Genomic DNA, 22,784 nt, shown 5'->3' with positions numbered 1-22,784 from the left:
GGGAAATAATGAGCACTATAATTCTAATAACAGAGAAAATACAACTCTATGATCATAAATGTATTATAATGTGACATCTGTGTGATAGTATTGACAAAGGAATGACCAATCTAAGCTTCTGATCTGATCCTTGATACTCATAGAAATCCCTGATCTCTTGTTTTCTGCTATTAAATCAGAGTTCAGTTGAATTTTCACATTTATCCTCCTTCAACTGAATCTAATATGTTTAATTTAGACCAGATGGAGGTGGAGCAAAGACACAAACTATATGAAGTTGAAGAGGAACATTGCAGCATCAAAACTCAAAAGAGTTTTTCATTGACGGAAAATTGTAAACCGCAACAAAAAACACATAATAAATTTAGAGATCATGTGTGTTGTGACTGTGGGAAGAGCTTTACCACATCTGGAAATCTGAATGTGCACCAGAGGATTCATACTGGGGAAAAACCTTACAAGTGCTCATATTGTGACAAGAGTTTCACTGAGTCTAGAAACCTGAAATCACACGAGCGAGTTCATACTGGAGAGAAGTCGTATCACTGTACTCAGTGTGAGAAGAGTTTCAAAAGTAAAACTGAACTCAGTCATCATCTGCGCGTTCACACTGGAGAAAAGCCATATAACTGTGATCAGTGTGGGAAAGATTTTAAATTATTATCACATCTAAAAAGACACCAGATAATGCACACAAACGAGAGGCCTTATGCATGTTCATTTTGTGGAGAGACTTTTCCACGGCTGGAAAATTGTAAACGGCACATGAAAACACACACCGGTGAGAAAGATAATGTGTGTTTGGACTGTGGGAAGAGCTTTACTAGAGCTGACCATCTGAAAAATCATCAAAGAATTCATACTGGAGAAAAACTTTACAAGTGCTCATTATGTGACCAGAGTTTCACTCAGTCTGGAACCCTGAGATCACACGAGCGAGTTCATACTGGAGAAAAACTTTACAAGTGCTCATATTGTGACAAGACTTTCGCTCAGTCTGGAACCCTGAGATCACACGAGCGAGTTCATACTGGAGAGAAGCCGTACAACTGTACTCAGTGTGAGAAGAGTTTTAGATCTTCAAAAAGCCTTCTCAGGCACACGAGGAATTATCATAAGTGTTCACAATGAGCAACATTTCATTTTTATGTCAAAAAACAAAAACAAAAAGTCAAGTAAATGGTGTGAGATGAACAAAATATGGTGTTGCTCCCAAAAGCACAATGTCATCTAGTTTAACTTTGTGAATTTGGTGAACTGCTTAGGAAAGAGTGGTGTTTGAAGCTTCAGAATAGTTTTTTACAGTGTCAATAATTATTTGTATCTTTCCTACTTGGTGAAAATAGTAAAATCTGCTTGAATAAGACATATTCATGTAATTTACTTATTTACTAATGTTTACTGTATTGTGTTGATTGTAAAGATTCGGTGACTATAGTTAGAAAATAATAGACGCTGTAAAATGTTAAACAATTAAAAAACTGGAAAAAAAGTTAATTGTTTTCTTGATTTAGAAATGGATTAATTTAAATGCCTTTAAAGTTGCTGCTGTGAGTTGCAAGTGTGTACAAAGATAAAGGATTTAAAAGACAGACATGACAACATTCACTGGTGTGTAATTTGATCTGTATCATCAAGTTCAATGACAAAACATCCAAATCACCAGATTCTCTTGTTTGATTATATATTTAACTTACACACAACTTTTATTTAAATATAAAAACACAGATTTTATCGCTGGCATATTTGTTCAAGAATTATTTCAATTAGTTTAACCCTCCTATTACCTTTGGGGTCAATTTGACCCCATTCAGTGTTTAACGTCTCAAAATACATACTTTAAAAAAATTTTTTTGCTTCAAATTTAAAGACTTTTCCTAATTTAATGGGGACAACTGGGTAAACATAAAATTAACATGATGATAGGTTTTCAATGTTCTGTACGTACTTTTGTAGCATCGGTGTTCTTTGGGGTCAATTTGACCCCAGGCTCATTTTGCTGTATAAAACATATAAGAAATATCATTTTTTTTGTTGTTCACACATTGGTGATTAGGCACAAATCCCACATTTATTCTGGATGATATTGAGGTCATTATAAGTTGAGATTTTATGATCTTCAAAAACCTTCCCTCTGCTTTAGGGCCCTAACCTGACATTACCATATAGGCCTACTTGAAGTATTGCGAGAACCACTGATAGTTCACACGATATAGTGGAGGGGGGAATCATAATTCTCACAAGAAATTAGATATTTCCAGTGCCAATTATATATTTCCAGGGAAGGGAAAACATAATTCTTGCAAGAACTTTGATATTTTGTTCCGTGGGGGAGGGGAAAACATAATATAGGGGAGGAGCAAATGTATGAAAGCTTCCACAGAAGCCTTATAAACCATTTCTCTTTGTGCTTTGTGAGCTCTCTCTTTATGCTCTTTCTCAATTGAAAATTACCTCTTAGCAAAGTTTTTTGGGGTTTTTTTTGGGTTCTATACGGACCTATTCGCCAGCAAGACACCAGTCAACCCGCCCGAAATGCAGGACGACGCCATACCAGCCATCCCGTCAGTGTTGACCAGTGAGGTCAGGCATGCGATCCAGAACATCCAGAAAGACCGGCGCCAGGGCTGGACGGAATCGAGGCCGAGCTGCTCAAAGAGGGTGGACCGATGCTGTGGGCAGCATTGGACAGCCATTTCAGCCACTACATGGCGCAGAGAAGAACACCAGATCAATGGAAGACGGCCAAGACAGTGCTGTTGTACAAGAAGGGTGACCGCGAACAGCTGAGGAATTATCGGCCAATCTGGCTCCTGCCGACCGTGTACAAGGTCTTCACCAAGGTGCTGTACAACCGACTAGCCAGGCAGTTGGACGAACAACAGCCACCCGAACAGGCCGGCTTCCGGTCTGGCTACAGCACAATGGACCACATCCACGTGCTGAACCAACTGCTCGAACGCTGCCGGAAGTACAAGATGCCCTTGGTACTGGCCTTCGTAGACTACGAGAAAGCCTTCGACAGCATAGAGATCAATGCCGTACTGCTCGCCCTACAACAACAGGGCATCTCCTACGAGTACGTGGACCTTTTGCGGGAGCTGAACAGCGGATGCGCCACCAACATCACCTTGTTCGACCGGACACTTCCCACTTGAATGACAGGGTACAGCTGTGGCCAAATTTGAAATTTTTGCTGCTTCAGTTGTTATGATGTTGATTCACATTTTTCTAGATTATTGTGCAGAGTGATCAGTGGCATTTTACATAATTTTAAAAAGCTTTATCACAAAACCCCAAATTTCACTGTTTTTGTCCTTGGCACCAAATTACCAGCTAACATCATTTTACTAATCATATCATCAGCACATGATTGCTATAAGGAAGGAAGAAGTGCTTCCAATCATTGTGTTCTTCTGTTAGCAATGGTTTCCTCCAAAGAAAGATGGAGGATCATCTTTGCATCAAAATGGCCTCCATTTACCAGATCATCAAGAGCTTCAAGAATAGAGGTTCGGCTGCAGTGAAGAAGGCTTTAGGATGTCCCAGAGTGTCCAGCAAGTACCAGTAACTTCTCCTGAGGAATCAGCTAGGGAATCGTGTCACCACCAGTGCAGAACTGCTCAATATTGGCAGCAGGTGGGTGTGAGAGCATCTGCACAAACAGCGAGGCCAAGACTTTTGGACAACGACCTGGTGTCAAGAAGGGCAGCAAAGAAGCCACTTCTCTCCAATAAAAACATCAAATATTGGCTGAAATTCTGCAGGAATTACAAGAATTGGACAGCAGAAGACTGGTGCAAAGTTAATGTATCTGATTAGAACATCTGGAAAATCGATTGTCCAGAGAAGAAAAGGTGAACGCTACCATGAGTCCTGTGTCGTGCCAACAGTGAGGCATCCTGAGACTATCAATGGGAGTGTCATATTGACCCCAAACCTATCCTTGATAAAATATATTATATAATATAATAAATAAATAGCTATTAAAACACCAAAAATATATATAATTTTTGAATTTTAGATAAATCAGTGACATTTTATAGTGATTTGCTAATTTGTCCATAGTCGTGCAATAGGTATTCTGGATGTATAAGGGGTGGGGGGTTGGTGGTGTTTTATTTAAAGGGCTATTTAAGTAGTCAACAAAGAAACATAAAGTACCTGACTTAAACCTTTGGGGAAAAAATCAAATTGTGGGGGTTTAAATTGGTGGGGTCAAATTGACCCCAGTGGGTAAAAGATGTTGGTAGATTTGAGGGTAACAGGAGGGTTAAATGCATGATGATCACTGGCTGTTTGGCTTAAAGGATTAGTTCACTTTCAAATAAAAAAATTCCTGATAATTTACTCACTCCCATGTCATCCAAGATGTCCATGTCTTTCTTTCTTCAGTCATAAAGAAATTCAGGTTTTCTCCATATAATGGACTTCAATGGCATCCAACATTTTGAAGGTCTCAATGCAGCTTCAAAGCCTCTACATGATCCCAGCCGAAAAAATAAGTGTCTTATCTAGCGAAACGATTGGTCATTTTCTAAAAAAAATAAAAAATAAACATATTTTTAACTACAAATACCTGTCATGTACCATCTCTGAGAAGCGCCGCGCATTGCGTCATCAGGTTAGAAAGGTCATGCGTCACGTCATCTGTCTAAGTTCTTTGTCTGTATTCTCCGGTTCAAAAATGTTGGGAAGGGTGAAAAACTCCATCACATTTTCTCCAACTTCAAAATCATCCGACACCTTTGTTAAATTTATTTTTTTAATTCATTTTATTTTTTCATGACCGTTCCAACGTGATGACATAATGCATCTCAGAGATGGTACAAGATGGGCATTTGTGGTTAAAAAGTATAAAAAATGATTAGGGCCCGAGCTGTCCATGTCTTGTCAGATGTCTTGTCTTGTTCATGTCTTGTCCGAGCTGTCCATGTCAATGGTTTAAATTCGTTAAATTATTGCCCCCACATTTTACCCGGCTCTAGGTTTCACGTACAGGTATGAAATTTGGTACATACATATAATGACCCAATACCTACAAAAAAGTATTTTGGAGCATAGCCCTAAACACAACAGGAAGTCAGCTATTTTGAACTTCCTCTCAGATTTTTTGGCAGTTTTGGCCATTTCCTGATGTTGTACTTTAACGAACTCCTCCTACAGTTTTGATCTGATCCTCTTCAAATTTGGTGAGTGTAATCTTAACACCTTTGCAACGTTAAATTGCGAAGATCTTGAGTTTTCGTCGAAGGGTGTGCCCTCGGCGGCCTGACAAATGTACACCCAATTTCGGCCTTTTGGTGATATATGCATGATCAGATAAGTTCAATATTAATGTTGCTTGCAGTTCCGATGTTGCTAGGCAACCACAGCCAGCCTGCAGTAACTCAAGCATACAATGTCCAATCTGCCCCAAACTTCACGTTTGATAAGAGTCCTGTCCTGAACACATGGCCATGCTCATATTTGGTTATAGCAATAGCGCCACCTGCTGGTAGCAGGAAGTGTGGCAAATACAAATTACTTTGACATAGTCCTCCTATATTTACATACTGCCCACCGTGCTCTGTTTTCCTAAAGGCGACGGGTGGCGGCGGCACGGGTGCGAGGGCCCTTTTCATCGCTGCTTGCAGCTTTAATTATTATTATTATTTTAATGACCAATCATTTCGCTAGATAAGACCTTTATTTCTCGACTTGGATTGTGTAGAGACTTTGAAGCTGCATTTAGACTTACATTTGAACCTTCAAACCGTTGGTTGCTATTGAAGTCCATTATTTGGAGGAAAATCCTGGAATGTAGAAACCTTAATATTTTCGATTTAATTTTCGACTGAAGAAAGAAAGACATGGACATCTTGGATGACATGGGGGTGAGTAAATGATCAGGACAATTTTATTTGAAAGTGAAATAATCCTTTAATATATTGTTAGATGCCAATCTAAGAGCTGTGAAAAATAAGCAAATAATATTGGGAAATATGACAAATACACTTAGATCATAATCTTGTACAGCAGTTATTTCACATTTTGACTGTATTGAATGACAGGACTAACCTTTGGCTCGTCAAAAATCAGATATTTAATAAACAGATACCTGATCTCTTGTTTTCTGTTATTAAATCAGGGTTGAATTTTCACATTTATCCTCCTTAAACTGATTCTAACCACTTAATGTTTATTTCAAACTCGATGGATCAAAGGTGTTGATGCTTTAGTTTGTTTCAGCCTGTTGACACCAATAAAATAAGTTTAATGTGCCAATTTACAGAAGATCTCAGACATCACCATAATGAATGAGCTGAAAACAGGGAACTTTTGGCTTTTCAGCAGCAGTTTAACATGATGACTCTGTACTTTTTAAATGCAGATTGGATAAAAACACAGTGATCACAGTTCACACCTGCAGTGAAGCCCCTCCCACAACAATTCACCAATAAATACTGGGAATATTCCCATCATCCTACAAGAGAAGGACAAACTCCAGGAGTAGCAGCTGAAATCTGTGTGACTGTTAAGGATGGAGTTTATTAAAGAGGAGACTGAAGACATGAGTGATCCAGAACCATCCAGAATAAAACATGAAGATACTGAGGAACAAATAGGTTGGTGTCCATTCTTGATTCTTCATTGTTGACCGTTGAGAAACATTACGGTATCAAAGCTTCAGTTCAACAGATAACTCTAATAACAGAGAAAATGCAACTCTGCGATCATACATTTATTATAATCTGACGTCTGTTTGATTGTATTAACAAGGGAATGATAAAACTAACCTTTGGCACATTAAAGATCTGATACTTGATACTTGTAAAAATCCCTGATCTCTTGTTTTCTGCTATTAAATCAGGGTTCAGTGAATTTCATTTATCGTCCTTCAACTGATTCTTAATACTTAATGGGTTTTTTTTTTTAGATCAGGTGAAAGTGAAAGAGCAAAGACAGAAACTATATGAAGTTGAGGAGGAACATTACAACTTCGAAACTCAAAAGAGTTTTTCATTGACAGAAAATTGTAAACTGCAACAAAAAACACATAATGAAGTGAGAGGTAAAGTGTGCTTTGACTGTGGGAAGAGCTTTCCTACACCTAGTCATCTACTTGTGCACCAGAGGATTCACACTGGAGAAAAACCTTACAAGTGCTCATATTGTGACAAGACTTTTGCTCAGTTGGGACCACTGAAAGTACATGAGCGAGTTCATACTGGAGAGAAGCCGTACGACTGTACTGAGTGTGAGAAGAGTTTCAAAAGTAAATCTGATCTCAGTTATCATCTGCACATTCACACTGGAGAAAAGCCATATAACTGTGATCAGTGTGGTAAAGATTTTAAATTATTATCACATCTAAAAAGACACCAGATAATGCACACAAACGAGAGGCCTTATGCATGTTCATTTTGTGGAGAGACTTTTTCACAGCTGGAACATTGTAAACGGCACCAGAAAACACACACCGGTGAGAAAGATCATGTGTGTTTGGACTGTGGGAAGAGATTCACTAGAGCTGACAGTCTGATACGGCACCAAAGAATTCACACTGGAGAAAAACCTTACAAGTGCTCATATTGTGACAAGAGTTTCACTGTGTCTGGAAACCTGAAATCACACGAGCGAGTTCACACTGGAGAGAAGCCGTATCACTGTACTCAGTGTGGGAAGAGTTTCACCACATTACATTATCTAGGGACTCATATTAAAAAGCATTGTTCTGTGTCACAGTGAGCATATGTTTTGTGTGATTCACATAAAGTTAATGTGTAGTTACTTAACTAATAAACTAATGTTTCTGTAAAATGCCACAAGATTTGTGTTTTATATGCTGGAGAACAAGAAAATCATTTAGTTTTTTGATTGAACGCTTAAAGAAATACCAAAATTAAAAGAGACTGGAAGCAAATGTAAGAAAAAAACAACAACAATCAGTTATTAGTCAATATATGAAGCAATGGACCGCTTGCACTGAGCTTTGTGACGCACTTCCATTTGGAAATGGTACATCTCACTTATTTCCGGTTATGTTTACTTTCAATGTACTGTGGTCAATGAGTTGAACAAACGCCACCTAAAATGAGTGTCCGCAATAAGATTTAAAAATGTGGAATTTTAATTGACAGTATAAAGTATACTCTGATGTTTACTGTGTGCAGAATTTTCCAAACTCATTGGAAAAACATCTTTTGACATATCATGTCAAAGGCCTTCTTAAAATGTAATCTATCAAGTGACTGTACTCCACCAAATCCATAACTAATCTAATATTATTATGAACAGATCTTCCTTTAGAAAACCTGATTGTGACTTGTTGATTCAATTATTTATGCCCTCTTTGAACCTGTTAACATATATACAGTATGTGAGAAAAATTTATAATCATTGTTGAGCAATGTAATTGGACGCAAGTTATCCACATATCTCAGGTCTTTATCTGGTTTAGGGATTAAGGTAATCAAACCCTGATTCATAGTGGGGGCTAAAGACATGTCTTCTGTAGATTCAACAAAACATTAAATAACAATAGTTTAATATCTTTCCAAAAAATTTTTTTAAGTTAGCTGTGAGGCCATCAGGGCCAGGAGATTTGTTTATCTTAATTTTTTAAATTGCTAAATCAAGTTCTTCAATACGCAAGTTAGCATCACAACGATCACTGTAAAATTGATGGATGTTTTTACTTATTAGAGTAGGATCCGTGCTTTCAATACCATTTATCATTAATGATAGGATTGAATTTCTCGATTGTCATCTTTTTTCTAATCTACAAAAGTAAGAAGTACTTTTCTCTCCCTCTTCGATCCATTTAGCTTTGGAATGTACTGTATATACTGTATGCACCTTTGGCTTTCTTAATGTAAAGATTGTCCAGTTCTAGTTGTAGAGAGACCATTTTTCTTTTTCCGGCATCACTTAACATACCTTCACTACAGTATTTGTTAATCTCTTGAATAATCTTATGTTCCTTCTGTCTCCTTACTTTGGCAAGTATTTTTTTATTAATAGAAATTTCACATGTTTTAAATTTGAGAAACTCCCATCTAGCTTTATGAGAATTGAAGTTACTTTTTTTTATTTTATAAAATTAAATATTTTACTTTATCACAGAATCTCTTATTATTAAGTAAATCAGAATTGAATTTCCAATATCCCTTATTTCTTGAAGTGTTGAGGTTCGGTTTAACTAATAGAGAAATGGCACAGTGGTCTGTCAAAGGCGCTGCTGAAATAGCGCAGTCTAACAAATAAAAGTAAGTTTTATCTAAAAATAAGCCAATAATCAACTCTTGACATGCTGGAAGTATTAGGTCTTAACCAAGAGAACTGTCTAAGATTGGGATGAGGATATCTCCACACATCTATTAATTTAAGATTAGTGCAAAAGTGGGAAATTAAAGGGTTTGGCCCGAGAAGTATTGCTTATTGTCTATCGTGCGTCTCATCTGGTACCACACTAAAGTCCCCACCTACGACAATATTATCTGTTGGGTATAAGCTCTTTAAATCAGATATTATAGAAGATACCTCATGTAGAAGATTTTGATTCAGTTGATGGCCATATATATTCATTAATATGAAAAAAATATTTTCAATGTCTAAAACTACCGCTGGCCAATGTCCACTGAGATCAGATCTACAAGACATTATTTTCCCTGGACAGTTATTAAATAAAACTGCAGCTCCTGCCGAGTGGGAGGATCCATGGCAAAATAAAATGTTACTGGACCAAAAAGCAGCATCAGTTACAACAGAGTGCGTTTCTTGTAGAAAAATACAGTGAGAACCACTACCTTTACAATATAAGAACATTGCCTTTCTTTTGACCTAGTTTTGAATGTCTCTAACATTTAATGACATGAACGACAGTGGTAACTTAACTCGAAATATTTAAACCAAAAACCAAAAAGAGAGAAAAAAAGTGTAAGATGTAAAAAAGAAAAAAAGTCTGCAAGCACTTGTATCAGAAAGAACAAAATTGTCACCAGGTTGTGTAGCCACAAACCTAGAACATATACCTCACAAGTCTCTCCAAACAATCATATATCACACCATCACAGTGTGAGTACACAATTATGTTGAGTCAATGCATCTTCCTAGCCTGGCTAACGTCAGACATGATCTGGGAACCACATGTTCATTTTCTCGTATTTGAGGCGTGGTTTACGAATGCCCAGAGCCGTTTATTGGGCTCTACGAATGTCTATGAAATGCGCCTGTACGTAGCTCATAGCCAATCGTTTCAATTATACCAGATGACGTATGTAGAGCGACAGAAATTCGACGAGGAAGAAGACGAAATAAACTTGCGTTCTAAACTACTTAGACACTATCTAAGGCTGCATCGAAAGATAACTTCGCGTCTGATGCCATGTTGGATCCATAGATATAAACAAACTGCTTCGGTGTGTCGCATAGACGTCGTCATCGTCTTGCTGCTCCCTCCCCGTTCTGTAATTGGTTCCCTTTTTGAGGGGAAAATCTGGTCCATGGTGTCCAGGCTGCCTAACAGCGTGAATAAAATCGCACTGCACAAGGCAGCATGGGGAAACCCAGGCTAGCATCTTCCTTCAACGTAACCGAAATGTCCACGGTAATACGCTTTCTTTCCAGCTTTACGTGCCTGATCCATCAAAGGCCACAGCGCCGCACGGGCCAACCGGTCCTTTTCCTGACAGGCTGACAAGTTCTTAGATGATTTCCACATTTCATCCCTGTACTTCCTCATGGTAAACTGCACAATCATCTGCCTTGGTTTCCCCGGTTCCTTCTTGCCGATTCGGTGCACTGTGTCAACAACGTCTTCTAATTTCTGAACCAAATGCGGTGCGATTTCAGCAATAAGACAGATCACTTCCCCACGGGGATCCTCTTCAGGCCTCTCCTTCAGATCCAGAGGTCCCATCTTCTTTTATACAGCTCGAGTTCAGATGTTCTGCTCGCCAAGTCTTTGTGTGTTGTTGTTAAATGCAGAAGCGATTTGCTCGTCTCTAGGCACTTTCCTTTGCATTCTTTAAATCCGCCGGCATTGAACTCTACAGCCTTGGAAATCTCTGCGATCATGACTCTGTTCCTCCGCATTTGAGTCGTTATTTCTTGTAATTTTTCGTCTTGTGAGTAAAAACGAGCGGTCAATGAAGTGATGGCTTGTAGCAGAGTTGCATTAGTGATGTCGTCGTCGCATGACCTTATTTTTTTCAGTGTGTTTGCTTTATAGGGGTTAAATGAGACGAGTCACGACTTTTAACTGCAGGATCGGTCTGTACCTCCATCTCTGAATCGACTGAGACCGGAGCTGGAGTCGAGCCATGATCCGGAGGGATGATAATCTTTGGGTGAGTAACTTGTTGAGAAGATTTCCGCATTTTGAGGACACAAAACACACGCGGAGTGTTTAAATGATATTTTAGGTAGGTGTAAATGAGACTTGTGTACTTTTCAAAACAAAATTGGGAGATTAACTAGGCAGCTCGGTACAAACACGTGTTCAGCCCGCCATCATAGCCGGAACCTCTTTTGTTTATAAGTAATATTTTGAGTTTGTTCTGTGAGTGACGTCATTTGTAATGGACCGGTCGCGCGCTCAGTCAGAACAGCCGTGACTGGTGGCGCAATGGATAAGACACATGCCTTTGGTGTGAGAGACCCGGGTTCGAATCCACTGTGAGACACCAATGTGTCCCTGAGCAAGACACTTAACCCCTAGTTGCTCCAGAGGCATGCGACCTCTGACATATATAGCAATTGTAAGTCGCTTTGGATAAAAGCGTCAGCTAAATGAATAAATATAAATGTAAATGTGACTGGAGAGGTAACTTTAGGTCTCTGCATTAAAGAGTGAAAATAGGCTTTATTGAGTGAAGTTTTGAGTTTATATTATTTATAGCAGTTATTATATCCAGACATAAAACCAGAACAAGTTTATTTATTCAGTTTTCCACCAACAGTTCGATTTATTTTTGGAGTTTTATTAAAGCACGGGTTTGTTTTATGTTGCCGACTGTTGTTTTTGACTGTTAATAAATTTCTCCACGTATAATCTTGGTGGATTGAGTGTGTGGAAATGTCTTTTAGTGTAGTGAATGTGTGTAGCTTTCATTTTGATGTTAACATATTTTTTAGCCATATGTGACCTGTGTATTAGATGAATTACAGAACAGGGAGGACGGTAATTAGCACATCTTTTCTTATACATCATTCAGCTGAAAGACAGTGAATCTGAAGGTGTGTGTGTTTATGTCTGTCCTCTGGCAATAAACTGCAGATGTGGTTCATTTAGGTGAAATCTGCTGTATATTTAAAATACTTTTTTTTTGACAACATTCACTGGTGTGTAATTTTGATTTGTATAATGAAAGTTTAAAGACAAAACATTTAGCCTATTATCTGAATAACTAGATTTTCTTGTTTAATTCTGTAGTTACCTTCTACACAAAACATCCTTTTAAATGTAAAAAAGGGGCTGATTTTATGATTTGTTTCAATTAGTTTAAATGCATGATAATCATTGCCTGTTTTTTTATTAGTTTATATATTGTTAGATACCAATCATAAGAGCTGTGAAAAATAAGCAAATAATCTAGGAATATATGGCATAAATGCACTTAGATCATAATCATGTACAGCAGTTATCTTTCACATTTTGACTATTAACAAGACAATGACAAAACTTATCTTTGTACATCACAAATGTGATATTTGATAGACAGATCTCACTCGTTTTCTATTATTCAATCAGGGTTCACTTGGAAATTCACATTTATCCTCCTTGATAAAAACTGAAGTGAAATTTCAAATGTGAAGATTCTGTAGTTTGTTTCCGGCCTGTTGACACCAATAAAACTATTTAATGTGCCAATTTACAGAAGATCTCAGACATCACCATAATGAATGAGCTGAAAACAGGGAACTTTGGCTTTTCAGCAGCAGTTTAACATGATGGCCCTGTACTTTTTAAAGAGGAGATTGAAGACATGAGTGATCCAGAACCATCCAGAATAAAACATGAAGATACTGAGGAACAAATAGGTTGGTGTCCATTCTTGATTCTTCATTGTTGACTGTTGAGAAACATTACGGTATCAAAGCTTCAGTTCAACAGATCTAGTTACTGGGAAATAATGAGCATTATAATTATATTAAAGGTGCAGTTACTTAACTAATAAACTAATGTTTCTGTGAAATGCCACAAGATTTGTGTTTTATATGCTGGAGAACAAGAAAATCATTGAATTTTTTGATTAAATGCTTAAAGAAATACCAAAATTAAAAGAGACTGGAAGCAAATGTAAGAAAAAAACAAAATTATTAGTCAATATATGAAGCAGGACCGCTTGCACTGAGCTTCATGAAGCACTTCCGTTTGGAAATGGTACATCTCACTTATTTCCGGTTATGTTTACTTTCAATGTACTGTGGTCAATGAGTTGAACAAACGCCACCTAAAATGAGTGTCCGCAATAAGATTTAAAAATGTGGAATTTTTATTGACAGTATAAAGTATATTCTGATGTTTACTGTGTGCAGAATTTTCCAAACTCATTGGAAAAACATCTTTTGACATATCATGTCCAAGGCCTTCTTAAAATGTAATCTATCAAGTGACTGTAGGCTACTCCACCAAATCCATAACCAATCTAAATATTATTATGAACAGATCTTCCTTTAGAAAACCTGATTGTGACTTGTTGATTCAATTATTGATGCCCTCTTTTAACCTGTTAACATATATACAGTATGTGAGAAAAGTTTATGATTGTAGTTAAGTGCTGCTGTTTGGGTTGCGTCTTCTCTGCGTGTGTCGACTCCGCCCTAGAGGCCCCTAGAGGCGTCTCATTCCCACGAGTAGCCTATATTAAGGTGGCTGTTTTGCCACCGGACATGGCGTCAATGTGCGACCGCCTCTTTAGCGCGTCATTCTGCTGTCGGTCTGGTGTTCTGACTGGAGGTGAGTGTGACGGCCGTTTGTGATTGTTACTCAAACCTACCGGGCTTTAAACGGTTAACAGTGTTACTCTTCTCAGGTGCTGGGCTGTGTGTGGATAAGCACACGTTGTGCTGAGTGTTTGCAGCCAGTTGTAATACACGCCATTTGCCGGATACCAACGCATGTTATATATTGCACTAAGCGTCGCTGGTGTATATTGCTGCTTGGCTTGCTGGTAGGTCTCTTTTTAGCTTTTATAGCCGTATTTATTTAAGTAATGTATACTGATGGGGTTTATGCGTGTATTCCAGCTCGCCTTTGTGAACTTTGTTCATCTGTTGCTGCCGGACGAATGACGCGATCTCCGCATGTTTGGTATGTGCGGTTAGTGTATAACAGTGATGAGTTAATGCCATGTATTTTTTTAGCTTATAGTCGGGCTTTTGCAGGTGAATTAATCTGCCTGTATAAGGGCACTTGAAGACTGCTGCTCGGATTGGGACTTCGCTGCTGTTTTGTTCCTATTATTCTAAAAAAGAATTGTTGAACTATTGTTTTGTTTCATCAACATGCTGGAGTGCAGTTGCTCACATGCGAGCACGCTTCAGCATTGTCGATGTTTGTTTTTGCTTGCTTATTTGTTTGAGTTATTTTGCTTTATTATTGTGTGATTATTTAATTCATTATTTTCCTGTATTTTGCTTGCTTTTGATTTATTTTTTTGGGTGCTGTACCTTGTATTTATTTTGTGTTGTAGCAAATTAGCTCTATATGAAATATTAATAATCAATAATAATTGGTTATAATTGATTATGAATATTTGGATTAGTTAATATAATTAATTTACTGTCGTAAATTAATATTACAATCAATGAACCTATTTGTCCCATGAACACTCAGGATCAATTGTTTATTAACTCTAAGAAATGTACATTTCCGGGGCATGGGAAATGTCTTTCTTAATTTACAATACTACTAAGAGCAGTAACCAAGATCTAAATGATTAGTGACTCCAGTTATGAGCTTGAGACACGGACAACTTTACGTGTAACATGAACAAGATTTTATTAACTAGTCTAAACACTTAAACTACTCTAACATACACACACATACATGAAAGAGAGCTGAAGCAGAATACAGGAAAGCAAGAAGTTATAGCATTGTTTGAAATTCAGCAGATCAACATTCTTGAGCAAACCATCAGTTTAGTTCTAACACGCCCTTCTTTAAAGGGGTAAGGATACTTAATGTATCAAATAATGAGACTAAGTTTGATACTTGCACGTCTCGCCCATTTGAATTAAACTGTCCTGATGCAATTTGTTGAGGCTCCAGTTGATCTTTGCTGATGTGGTCTTGATGAGAGAGAACCAGTGGTAGTCAGAGTATCTTTGGTGAATGGAAAGACAAGGCCGCAGCCTGGCACAAGCTTGGTGGGTCCTTAGAGGCTTCTAGTTCAGCATCATCTTCACGTCAGCATTTCAGAAAAGGAGTAAGAGGGTAAGAGAGAGCTAAAAGCTGATCAGTGACTTTAAAGTGTGAAGATGGCACAACCTCTGGAGGTGTGTGAGCCAATGAGAAGATTTCCCTTTGGGGGGAAATTTTACGACCCGTTGTGTTCTAGCAGGGCATTTGAATATGTACTTTCATTGGGTGTTTAAGAAAATAATCTTTAAGATTCTTATACTACTAATGCATCACAAAGTTAGCAACATGTAATGTAAATTAACAAATCGGAGACGAAGATTGGATTTTTTAGAGACCAAACATGCCGCACATATAATGTTGGTTAACCATAATATGCAAAGTCTGAAACATTAACCCAATTGAGTTCACAAGAATACAAACGCCACATAAAAGGGAAAATCATGAGATGGGAAAATTAGATGCACGTTTACACATTTATCAAGTGGTTATATATAGAATATATATAGGATTAACAGGGTTTTTATTTCTCTTCCTCTGCAAGAATTTAAGTGAGAGTCACAGCTCTCAGGACATTATTTACCGTCGTAAAACCTAGTCTCAGTGTGTGTCCTGTAACAAGACACTGCGTCCTGCAAGTGTGTTAGCTTCATTTGGGGAACGTTTCACAGGCCTTATTTGGGAGAGTGAGTTTGCTGGATTATTCATTAAATAAATGAATAATATGTGTGTGTCTGATTGATCCAGTCGCTACAGTGTTGTGAATAATATTTTCTTTTTACTAATTGGTACTGTGAGTGACACTTGACCTGTCAAAAGAAAGAGGGGTTGTGAGTGGTAACCGGCCTGTAAAGTTTGGACCGGTTGGTGACACTGGTCTATTCACAATTACTGAAGCCGATGAGTGAAGGTTTGAGTGGATCGTCTTCTTCTTTTTGTTATAATGGTTTTGTTTCTTGTGTCTTGTAAACTGGGTACCCATATGTAAGAACAATTATCTTTTTTTTGTTGTAATTTGCATTTCTTGTGTTTCAGGCACTGTGAGTCCAGAGCAGGAGGGCTAGTTGCTCTATTTGGTGGTGGGTCCTGATGATGCACAGTGTGTGTGGTCTACAACCCATAGTGATTGATCTTGGTTGACGTGAGTGTGTGTGCAGTGTAGTGCATGTGTGGGTGCTCCGGCCATCGCTGACGTTGGTGAAGTCTGGCACTAGCTCGTCCTGCTTCTGGCCATCACGAGTCCTGGTAATCCTTTATTATAGTATATAGACACCCAGGGGCGTCACTAGGATTGGAAGACAGGGGGGGCTTAGCCCCCAGGGTATTTGTAACTTGCGTTTATAGAAAATCTTACAGTGAATTTGAGTAAAAAACAACTATGTATATGTTTAGCTGTATTTGTCTCTTCAACCCCGTTACCATCTTCAACCCTGTTACCTTAGTCTCAACCCCGTCACACCTACATTTTTATTAATTATTTTTTTAAGTTTATGAATAAGTAATTTAATGTTTGTTGAACTTAGTCAGAAATTTTAGGAGCAATCATAAGAATACTGATTTTAGTTCAAATTCTGAAGTTAATCCACATCTTTGATAAAAAATGATAGGGTTGCTGTCACAAAAAGTGCCAATTTCAGGCTTTAGTATAGCATAAGTGTAAAATTATAAATGTTATGGTGCATGGTACAATTTCTGGTAAGCTGCGCTTTTTTATTATTTCAGTTCAATTCAATTATTGTGATTTGATTTAATATTGACTCATTTGGATAAATATTAGGTACTCAAGATGGGCGTTAATTTTTCTCAAGAAAAAAACAACTCACCTAATGCTGTAAACATACAGAGAGCCCTATCAGCTGGCAGTATTATTTAAGGTTAAAAATAACTCAAATATAATGTGTTTTTTTTATTACAATAACTTTGTTTATTGATATAAGTAAAAATATAATAAATATGTAATATAGAACACATATTTAGCAAAATACTCTCTATAGCTCTTTTTTTCTTGCCAACTACGTGCTATATAGCCTATATTATGTTCATTAAATGGATTTCCTGAGGTAAATGTAACATGATTGTTGTCCAGCTGTGTTATTGACCTCTTCACGCTGATAAAAAACACTGATTGATCGATATTATGTATGAGGAATATACATTTCGGTAAGTTGTACTGTATCTTTCAACAGTGTTCGTGTTTTTTACTATTAGCTAGTAGAGATGATCGGTTCACGTGCGCTAGGGATCTGTCACGTAACATTTACAAACGCCAAAACGGTATTTATTGTTTGAATTTCGTAATAAAATTGACAGAATCTGAGAGTTGAGATTCTTTTATATCATAACTAACCTGCTCTGTCTATTCTGTTGGTCTCCGTGTCCTCTTTGCTTTGCGATTTTTCTGTGCGTGAGAAAATGGATGTGTGGCGTGAGAGCGTGTGAAAAGTGTCAATTGCGTGTGTCTCACGGTGAATGCGTGAGAGTTGGCAGCTCTGTTACGACTCTTTGTACTTCTCGACTCCCGACTTTTTGGCTATCTTTTGTAGCTGGATATATATAATTTGTTGCGTCTAAATATGAATGAGGATACGGTTATTGATAAATCGAATTGTTATTGTTGTTCTTATTATCATTTAGGGGGTCTTAGGAACATTTTGGGGTAGCTTCAGTCCCCTAAAATAGGCCTAACGACGTCCCTGTAGACACCAATAAAACGATTTAATGTGCCAATTTACAGAAGATCTCAGACATCACCATAATGAATGAGCTGAAAACAGGGAACTTTTGGCTTTTCAGCAGCAGTTTAACATGATGACTGATTTTTAAATGCAGATTGGATAAAAACACAGTGATCACAGTTCACACCTGCAGTGAAGCCCCTCCCACAACAATTCACCAATAAATACTGGGAATATTCCCATCATCCTACAAGAGAAGAACAAACTCCAGGAGTAGCAGCTGAAATCTGTGTGACTGTTAAAGATGGAGTTTATTAAAGAGGAGATTGAAGACATGAGTGATCCAGAACCATCCAGAATAAAACATGAAGATACTGAGGAACAAATAGGTTGGTGTCCATTCTTGATTCTTCATTGTTGACTGATGAGAAACATTACGGTATCAAAGCTTCAGTTCAACAGATCTAGCTACTGGAAAATAATGAGCACTATAATTATATCATACAGAGAAAATGCAACTCTACGATCATAAATGTATTATAATCTGACATCTATTTGATTGTATTGACAAGGGAATGACAAAACTAACCTTTGGCACATTAAAGATCTGATACTTGATACTCGTAAAAATCCCTGATCTCTTGTTTTCTGCTATTAAATCAGGGTTCAGTGAATTTCATTTATCGTCCTTCAACTGATTCTTAATACTTAATGTTTTTTTGTTTTTTTTTAGATCAGATTAAAGTGATGGAAAATTGTAAACGGCAACAAAAAACACATAATGAAGTGAGAGATCATGTGTGTTGTGACTGTGGGAAGAGCTTTACTAGAGCAATTGGTCTGACACGACACCAAAGAATTCACACTGGAGAAAAACCTTACAAGTGTTCATATTGTGACAAGAGTTTCACTCAGTCTGGAACCCTGACAATACACGAGCGAGTTCATACTGGAGAGAAGCCGTACGACTGTACTCGGTGTGAGAAGAGTTTCAGAAGTAAAACTGATCTCAAGTATCATCTGCGCGTTCACACTGGAGAAAAGCCATATAACTGTGATCAGTGTGGTAAAGATTTTAAATTATCAGCAAATCTAAAAGAACACCTGAAAATGCACATAAACAAGAGGCCTTATGCATGCTCATTTTGTGGAGAGTTTTTTACACGACAGGATCATTGTAAACGACACCAGAAAACACACACCGGTGAGAAAGATAATGTGTGTTTGGACTGTGGGAAGAGCTTTACTAGAGCTGACCATCTGAAAAATCATCAAAGAATTCATACTGGAGAAAAACTTTACAAGTGCTCATATTGTGACAAGACTTTCGCTCAGTCTGGACACCTGAAATCACACGAGCGAGTTCATACTGGAGAGATGCTGTACTACTGTACTCCGTGTAAGAAGAGTTTTAGATATAAAAGAAGCCTTTTGACTCACATGAAGAAATGTCGTAAGAAGTCGTCACAATGAGAAACCTTTAGTTTTAATGTAAAATACATTCTAGTAAATGTTCCGAGATGAACAAAATATGGAGTTGCTCCCAAAAGCACTATATCATCTAGTTTTAATTAGTGTCAATAATTAGTTATTTCTTTTCTCGCTGTATAATTATTTTGCAAAATCTGCTTGAATAAGACATATTCATGTAATTTACTTATTTGTTTGTTACAATGGATGTACAATGTTACTTATTACAATGTTTACTTTATTGTTTTCTGATTGTACAAGAGTAATTTGCTGTACAATTTTAAACATAGCCTACTGAAAAATAGAGTTGGTTGTTTTCTTGATTTTTAGATGGATTAAAATGCCATTCAGGCATTCAGGTAAGGCTCAACCTGTGTAGAGCACATGCCTGTTTTTTTGGTGGTGGTGTTTTTTTAATTATTCAATAAATCAATGCTATTGGTCGCCCTTTACGTCTGTCTGTTTGTTTTACAAATATTTAGCCAATGAAAGTTCAAAAAAAGAGCTTGTGTAAATCTTGTTCGATCCTCAAACTGTAAGTAAACCTGATAACTCCGCCCCCTCTATCTGATAACTCCGCCCCTCTATCTGATAACTCCGCCCCCTCTATCTGATAACTCCGCCCCTCTATCTGATAACTCTGCCTCCTCTATCTGATAACTCCGCCCCCTCTATCTGATATCTCCACCCCCTCTGTCTTGACTGAATGAACTTTTATTCTCTCAACAGACATTTACATCGATAGTCTGGCATTATAATTTATTTGCTTTTGGTGTACTGTGGAGTGGGTAAAACTGTTTTAATGGCAGGCTAGCAGATACCGTTGACTCGCGCTAGCCTAGCACCGGCGAACTATGCAACTGGAAGGCAGGCGCGTCGTTAGACATGGGCATCCGGGGCTTCAGCCCCGGATGTTTTTTTATAGCCCTGGATCTCAAAAAATTGATTTTATTGATTATTATTATTATTATTTAATAATTTTGTATTTATTTAAAAAAATTGATCGGGTCTTTTAATCTATCCTTCGGAATCAATCATGTATTAAAGACGATTAAAATGTGTTCAAGCAGATCAAAGTTACTATGGTTACAGCATGCTTGTATTTAGAGTGCGCACCAGAGGAGAGAGCCTGAAAGAGCCATCGGTTAACTTACAGCTTTAGGGCTTGACTGTCATTGTTGTTTGTGGCTTCTGGTGGTAGCTATTATGGACATTAGACACTTTTTAAAAAATAAAATAAGGAGTCATGAACAATACGAGGCGGATGAGAGGCAAGAAGAGTTATCTACTGGCGCCGTTCCCTCATCATTAAGCTCAGGTCGGTGAAGGCTCTATTTAGTTAGTGCTATTTGTGCATTAATGCATTTGACGCGAATTCGCGCCTGCCGCCCGAGTTGAAAAATCTGAACTTCTGCATCAATTCGCGCCGCGTTAACCAATCAGGAGCCTGCTTGCTGCTGTCACGTGGTGAAGTGACACAGTTTATAATGTTATATTATGTTTGGCCTCAATAAATTATTTTGTTGTCAGCCGTTTGCTCGCGGCGCGCACTCTTCAATCACGCGCAAATGCGGCGCGCCCTGTATGACGCAAAATAAACTACTAGCATGTAAGGTTGTGTCGTCAATTAAGTATTGAATTAACCAAAAGGGAGATTAAAGCTGCGTCAAAACTCTATGTCGGGGCTTTTGTATTCCTTTGTAGGCTACATAAATGTTACACATTTTGGCATAGCCCTACTCATTTTTTATTATTACTATTCTAACATTTTATCAATATTGCAAAGTCATCAAAACTGACTAAATATTTTGTGCCCAAAAATTTGAAAAATAGGCCTACATCTAGCCTAAATGATCGTTCATGATATTCTTTTAACTATAAGCAACCCAATTTGTCTAGATCTGTATTATTTCCTTTGTATAATGAGCTTAAATATTGCTGCGCAGTCGTGTGATTTAGTCTGCTTGATTAACATTATTACAATGTATTCCTATTTAACTCTGATATGTAGCCTATATAAGGTCCTCGAATGTGTTCGAATATTTCACCAGCATCAGCCTTTTCACAGTTTGTATCACTCCGCTTGTGTTTGTGCAACTTGCATCATTAAGCCAGTAGGTGGTGACAAGTGACTGTCTTTATGAGTGAACAATTGAAATTTAATTGAACTGATTTAATAGTGGCAAAAACATTGATTAACTCAAGAAAAAAACAAGTTGCTGAAACCAATCTTTAATGCTAAAAAGTTTACATCTATGCAAAATAATCCTTGAAAGATTTCTCATTTAAGGCCATTCCTGTTTGGAATATGTGATTGTAATTGTCAACAATAAGCAGAAACATTTTGCATTTCCATTTTCTAGTGTGGATCATTAATTTCAACATTTATCCTCATTCTCATGTTTAAGAATCTGTTATCTGCTTGACAAATAATTTATGCTACTGCCCACTGACATGCTTTTAAAGCGATTGTTATCAAAATATGTTGGCCTTCAAACACCTTAAAATGCACATATGTAGGTCCGAGAAATCAAAATTTTCTCGGGGGAGCATGCCCCCCAACCCCCCTAACTACCTCACATTTGAATGTGTGTGTCTGTGTGCTAATATGGGCTGGTGTGCCAACAGTGCCAGGACTGAAATTTTAAACCAGTCTGCCCCCTGAATATAGGCCTAAATATATACATTATTCTCTGTATTGAATCATGTTATCTTATTACCCACCCCAGCCCCTGATGTTTCGGGCTCAGCCCCGGATGTTTTTAAAACCTAGAAACGCCCCTACTGGAAGGACTGGATGAACATTTTTGAAAACTGTCTCCACTGATAAATAACACCCAGGCTAACTTGGAAATGAGGTCCGATGTCCAAAATCCCGAACCACCCCTTTAAATCTGCTTTAAATCTTTAAATCTGCAATCTTAGTGAATTAATAATTGAAAATATGGGATACTCAGAATAATCAAAGATCTAAATTAATTCATAATCAATATTTATGATTATTTTCTAATCAGAAACCCAATCTAAATATGATTATCATTTGAAATTGGAGTCAGATTACGCATAGAGCTAAAGTAATACTAAAACTAAATTCCAATAAATTAAGTGAACTTCACTGGAGCGCTGAAAAGACATACACGCGTTATACCTTTGCCAGGCCGTTGGATTCCGTAGTTGGGCCAATGGATGGTCCTTGCACTATTAATTAAATGCGTTAAACAATTATTTATATTATTTTACTTTATGTATATCATGTTTATTTATTTTTTGCAAGACGGGGAAAATATATA

At 37.5% G+C, this 22,784-nt stretch overlaps 1 long non-coding RNA gene across 2 annotated transcripts; it reads left to right on the top strand.

Annotated features, from left to right (window-relative positions):
* The first annotated feature begins 13,878 nt into the window (after positions 1–13,878).
* Positions 13,879–19,940, top strand: LOC311090786. Of its 2 annotated transcripts, XR_014607952.1 has the most exons (6): positions 13,879–13,945; positions 14,022–14,159; positions 14,236–14,299; positions 16,385–16,594; positions 18,179–18,413; positions 18,758–19,940. It is a non-coding gene; the product is annotated as an uncharacterized lncRNA (long non-coding RNA). The 2 variants fall into 2 exon arrangements; XR_014607951.1 differs by lacking the exon at positions 16,385–16,594.
* Positions 19,941–22,784: the final 2,844 nt, after the last annotated feature.

The sequence above is a fragment of the Abramis brama genome (assembly GCF_963993115.1).
Source record: "Abramis brama genome assembly, chromosome: 10".
NCBI lineage: Eukaryota > Metazoa > Chordata > Actinopteri > Cypriniformes > Leuciscidae > Abramis > Abramis brama.
The sequence above is the reverse complement of the archived record's forward strand: the minus strand, read 5'-3'. Positions and strand labels throughout refer to the sequence as shown.